We start from the raw sequence: 6,748 nt of genomic DNA on the forward strand, positions 1-6,748 counted from the left end.
GCTTCACCAATCATAGGAAGGGGCAGAGGTACTAGTAGTAGCACCCAGTGCCCAGCACCAGCCTAGGTGTGACCATCCAAGGCTGCCAGAGTCTCTCCAATGGAGCCATTCTGTAGTGGAGACTGGAGTATTATCATGACTTGGTGTTCTCCAAACCCCATCGTTTAGCAATCTCAGAGATTCTCTTAGTCACCTAATTAAACTATTTGTGTAGCTGTTTGATTAACTGAAATTGGTTTCATCATTTATAACTAAAAGCTCTGTGTCTATAAAATGATGGTAAAATAGGGTACTTTAGAATCACATAAGATGAACATCTTTATTGTTATACAGAGGTCCCAGAGGGATTTTTGAGGAAGTCTCTAAGCTAAGAAGAATATATAAAGCTTAGCTAGTCAAAGGGCAGGGAGAAGAATGTTCAGACACAGCTTGTAGCATTTACCAAAGTCTAGAAGTGAGTGTGATTTGGGGAAACGGCAAAAGATGAAGACAGATTTGAGATAACCATAGGCCAGATTTTGTAGAGCCTTGTGAACTCCATAAAGAAATTGAGACCCATATCATGAGAACAGAGGGAATCACTGAAATGTGTTATTCAGAAGAGGGAAACCTTCTGATTTGCATTTTATTAAGACTACTTTGATTACATTGTATATAATATACTGGAATGGGAGTTTTGGCAAGATAAATCGGAGACCAAGCAAGTGCAGATAACGGATGTGAGGGATGCATTGGGGTTGGATATGAATGGTCGAATTCAAGAGATACTTTAGAGAAGGACTGATCACATTTTGTACTTGGTAAGTACATTGAGGAAATAAAAGGTAGAGAAAGGATGGCTGCTTGGTTTCTGGATTGAACTATGGTACAAATACTTGAGAAAGTACACATTGTGTGTGAGCATGCACGAGTGTGCATATGAGACACAAAGACAAGTTTTAGCGATGTAGAGATGTAGGATGAATTCTGATTTTGATAAATTTATTAAAGAAAGAGATGACTGGGGGCTGTAATAGTTTGAAAGCTTCATAGGGAAGTGGAGTGAGTTGCCATCTGAAGGATAGGCAGGGTATGGACACAGAGAAGATGGAGAGGAGGTCTGGTAAAGGGAGCAGAGCGAGAGAAGGCAGAGTGGGCAGTTTGGGATGCAATGTTCAAAGGAATTTCTCTCTCTTGCACTGTTCCTGTTGGATTTTGTTTTCTCAGAAGTGTCTCTTCTTGAATAAAATTATGGGCCATGTTGTGATACCTGTACACAGTCAGTGCACTGAAGAGAATTTCCAAGAATGTCAGAACCCAGCTGCTTGTCTTCATTTTCACCTCCTGTTGCAAGGAGCCAAAACAGAAGGCTTTGTGGCAGGCAGGTGTTAGAAAACCTATACTAGCTGAATGATGCTTTGACAAACTGCATTTTCTATTGAGGAACATTTTCTGGGAGATGAAAACCAACCTGACTGGTACCCTTGAGTGTACCAAATGCCCTTCATAGGGGTTCCTGTGCGGCCTTTGGTATTCCGGGGCCATAGCCACGTTGCTTAACTGCAGGAATTGATTTTCGTGATTTTTGCATTTAGTTTTGCATCAGCGGTAGTCTTTATTCTTCAGCCTATTTCAATACTAGATGTCAGTGACTTCAGATCCATTGTAAAAATACAAATCATAGCAATTCATTCTTGGGAGACATACAGACTTATGGATCACGCGAGTCATCAAGTTAGCATGCTTGATTAAAGTCAGAATGAAAGCTAATTACTGTGCATTGACCCTCATGGAACCCAGAATTCTTCAGGTATAAAGCAAGGAAAATGTGCAAAATATTTTTTAGCTTAAAGTACTCTCTATACAAATATTAAGTGATATTTACCAATGCTCATTCATAGGGAGTTTGATTTGTCTAATCTTCCATCTAACACCTCTTACCTCAGAGGCAACTCATTTTTATGTATTCCTTATTGGTGTGAAGTCAGAGAACAGATGGCTATATCCTTTACAAAGCACTGTTTTGATATCTTGGCTTCTAAAGCCTCAAATGTGGACCTCTTTCTTAAGTCTATCTGTTTCTTTCTGTCATTTCATTGTTATACACTGGCTCACCAATTTACTCTTACTTTCTCTTTCATCCTGTCCTCTTATTTTCCGTCTTAATTTTTTGTTGTTTGGAAAAATCAGATCTTCATGTTCAATTTATGTGTCTGCCAAAGTTTCTTTTTTGTAAATTTAAATTTTAGTTAGTTATTATACAGTGCAATATTGGCTTCTGGAGTAGAATTCAGTGACTTATCACTTACATGCCACACCCAGTGCTCATCATAGTAAGTGCCCTCTTTGATAGCCATCACCAGTCTAGCCCATGTCCTACCCCACCTCCTTCCATCAACCCTCAGTTTGTTCTCTATTGTTAAGAGTGGTTTATTTCCCTTGTTCCTTCCCCCCTTTTCTGTATGTTCATCTGTTCTTTTTTTCTTAAATTCCATATGTGGGTGAAATCATATGGTATTTGTCTTTTTCTGACTGAATTATTTCACTTAGCATAATGTACTATAGCTCCATCCAGGTCATTGCAAATGGCAAGATTTCACTTTTTTGATGGCTGAGTAATATTCCATTGAAACTGTTTCATTTTTATATACTTTGGTACATTTACCAAAATAATATTCCCTGAATTGAAATAGTAAAGCATCTTTCTTCATGCAGAAATTTCTTAATGGGAACCAATTCCACATTTCTTTGAAGAAACCATATTTGATAGTATAATACAAGCTACTTTTTCACCCTGGCACATGGCAGACCATGCTGGGCTTAGGGGTCATGGTGAAGAGCTTGTATTAGATTGTATTCTGAGAGCAATACAAAGAAATTGAAGGGTTTTGAGCAGGGAAATGACTGAAGTGATCTTACTTACATCACTCTCCTTGATACTTGAAGAATAGATTATAAATGCCTGAAGTAGAAGCAGAGAAAGCATAGTAATTCAGGTGAGGTGGTGATGGTTCTTAGGCTATAGTGGAGCAGTGCAGATTGAAAAAAAGCAGATAGATTCGAGATCTGTTTTGTAGGTAGAAGTATAGGATTTTCTGTTATATAATTGATATGCCTGGGATGTAAGAAAATGGAGTCATGGGACCTATCATTTATCTACTATGGCATAAAAATTAAACTTCAAACCTCAGTGTCCTACAACAGTCAGTGCCTGGGGTGGTTAGCTAGGTAGATTTGCTGATATTGGCTGGATTTGCTCTCTTAATTGGATTTGCCTAGCTGTTAGCTAATCTCCAGGTCTCAGCTGGGATGAAAGGGGTAAACTGGCTTTACCACTCGTGTTTGTCCTGTAGGTAACCTGGGCATATTCTCCTGCCTGTGGCAGGGATGAAAATGAGCAAGTACAAATACAAAAATCTGCTTCAGGGCTAGGCTTAGAATGATAACACTGTCACTTCTACCACCTTCTGTTAGCCAAAACAAGTCATGAGACCAGACCATATCTCAAGGGGTATGAAAACAGCCACTGCCTTTAGTGAGAACTATAGTGTCACACATTGCAAGGTCATGGATACAGGGAGAGATGAAGAATTAGTGCCATCTTTGTATTTGGATGTATAGGAGAAATAAATAGGATTCTTAGTAACTGAATGAGTGTCATACACTAAGACTATGGGAGGAATGGTTGAGAGGAAATGGTATATTAGGAGTTCCTCATTAAATTTGAGACGTTGTAAGAGATTCGTCTTCTCCATATGACTTACTTGTGCTTTCTTCTACCCTCCTATAGTACCTCTGAGCCTCCTAACCCTGAAGGAACATGCTTGGTCAGTGGAGGTGGGATTCAAAGCAAAAACAGTCTGATTTCAGACCGATTCCAGTCTGCATTCTTTTTTTTTTCTTTAAGATTTTTATTAGAGAGAGAGAAAGAGAGCACGAGCAGTGGGGAGAGAGAGAGAAGCAGGCTCCCTGCCAAACAGAAAGCCCAATGCGGGGCTCAATCCTAGGACCCTGGGATCATAACCAAAGGCAGATGCTTAACCCATTGAGCTACCCAGACGCCCCTCCAGTCTGCATTCTTATAAGTGTTACTTCCAGTTACATGTTAAGTAAGTTCTGGTAAATACTATTTTCTCAATTTTATTACATGCTCAATAATATTTTAGTGCTCCTTGTAGATAAATGCTCCTGGAAGCTTCCCAGCTAACTTGTCCCTAATCTGTTTCTTCAACTATTCTTCACCAACACCCCTGGAATCATTCTTCTTAAAGGAAAATTAGGCCATGTCCCTTCTTAGAGCCTTTTAAGAGGTCTGTACTACTTACTGGATAAAGTCCCTGATCTTGCCTATGTCTTTGTGTCTTCACCTGCCACTCTCTCCTTTTATTTGTGCTCCAGCAGTACCGAACTCTTCATTGTTTCTCATCAGTCATGTACCATTTCGTACTTCCTTTCTTCATGCAATTTAGCATCTTTGCTTGGAATTCCCTTGCCTCCCTTGCCCATCTGGTAAATGCCTAGTTTCCGTCATAACCCTGAGAGCATCACCTTCCTGTGATGTCTCAGATGGAATGCGCTCTTTTGTATTTTTTTGGAAACTTTTATATAAGTCCGTTTTTGTATATATAACATTATGTTGTTTCATCTGTTAGCATGTCTGTCTTTCACTTTAATTTATAAGCTTCTTGATTATTGCAGAACAACTTAAATCACCCAGCAAAATGAAATTTGGTCAAACCATTCAATATCTGTCAGGATGGAAACTGGAAGCCACCCCAGCTGCTCCCCCAGGGTGAAAATCAATAGACTAGCAAAAGCTCTGCATTCACTTCTGCTGTACCTCCATAAATCATATGAGGCAAGCTATCCTGCCCCTCTTGTCTCCCCATCACTGCCAAAACTAAGACTGCCCTGGCATCATTAAAAAATGTCGTGGCAGGTGGGGGGCACTCCTGGGTGGCCTCTGCCTTTGGCTCAGGTCATGATCTCAGGGTCCTGGGATTGAGTCCTGCATTGGGCTCTCTGCGCAGCAGGGAGCCTGCTCCCCCCTCCCCCGCCTGCCTCTCTGCCTACTTGTGATCTCTGTCAAATAAGGAAATAAAATCTTAAACAAATGTCATGGGGAAGGGAAGATTCATAAGGTCCCCTGACCAGCCAGGCACACTCTGTCTTCTCTCCTCTCTAGTAGATATCAGATTGCCTTCTTTCTGGTGGATCCTCCACATCACTTGGGGAACCCCCCTTGTTTGCCCATACCTGTGTGAGTAATAGTTCAAGTTGTTTGTAGTCCCTGGCTTGGGTGTGCTGTTTTGACATCTGATATCTTAATAAGTTAGACCCTATATGCTCAGGGCATCAGTATAAGAACTCAGTAAAACTTATTTGTTCAACCAAGTTAGTATAGGTCACTAAAAAAACTCTTAGTGAACTGAGCACAAGAATAATATTAAAATTGTGCTAATGAATGAGTGCTTAAGGATTTAGATTTGTTTTCTACAAAGAATTTAAAATATTTTCCTTAAAACCTTGATTATAGTCTTATTTTAATTAATTAGCTCTTGATTCACACACATGCAGAAAGTACAAAAGAGGATCTGGGCCAGCCCTAATGGATTAATGGTGCCTCAGCTATTTAAGGCCTTAGTCCCCTTTAAATTCTGTGGTTCTGCCAGTTGGTACAAATGCAAAGAAGAAAGGGCAGCTGAAATCTTTCAGAGCAGATTTTTTTTACCCTTTCTAGGCCAGAGAACTGGTTTATTAGACAAAAGAACCTTAAAGGTGGATTAGGTATGACTTATCCTCTTAACTTCAGGCACATGAACATCAGAGAAAGAGCAATTCTAATAGCATTAGGAATCCCAGTTGTGCTAATCTAGTTTATGAAATTTTAGATTGTTTATGGGTCATTCTCAGACAATGGGAAAATAAGCTTACTAGTAGAAAAAAATTGTTAATAATTGAGCGAATGTCCACACATATCTTTATTCCTTTACTTATCACAGTATATTATCTGCTTCTGTGATTGTTTTTTGAGACAGTGCACCTGTTTATTTGTCATTGTATGGTAAAGCCCAGGACTTAGTGAGTAGTTACTAAATATTATATGCTATTGTAAATGGTAATTTTTAAATCTGAATTTCTGCCTGTTAAGTGCCAGCATATGGGAATACATTTAATTTTTGTAAACTGATCTTTCACTGTTGTAAACTGATCCTGCAGTTTTTCTAAACTCATGTACTCTAGCAGTTTTTAAAGTAGATTCCCTCATATTTTCTGATAGAAGATCATGTTGCTATAGTTAAAGACAGTTTCACTTCTTCCTTTCCAATCTAGATGTTTTTTATTTCTTTTATTTTCTTGTCTTATTGCACTTGCTAGAACCTCTAGGACAGTGTTGGATAGAAGTGGTGAGAGAAGACATCCTTGTCTAGTTCCTGATCTTAGATAGAAAATATGGAGTCTTTTACCATAAAATATGATGTTTCCTATAGCTTTTTTCATAGATGTCCTTTATCAGCTTGAGTAAGTTTTCTACTTATTGAGGGTTTTGAGTCAGGAATGGATGTCAGAGTATGTCAAATGCTTTTTTTGTATTCATTAGGATTATCATATGAATATTATTTATTAGTTATTATGGTGAATTCTATTTACTTTACAGACTATTAAATTAACTTTGCATTTCTAGGATAACCCTGAGACCTATATTACCATTTTTATGAACTTAACAATTCTGTTTGTGAGTTTTTACATCCATGTTCACATAGAATAA

This window comes from Mustela nivalis (genome assembly GCF_964662115.1).
Source record: "Mustela nivalis genome assembly, chromosome: 10".
Classification (NCBI taxonomy): Eukaryota; Metazoa; Chordata; class Mammalia; order Carnivora; family Mustelidae; genus Mustela; species Mustela nivalis.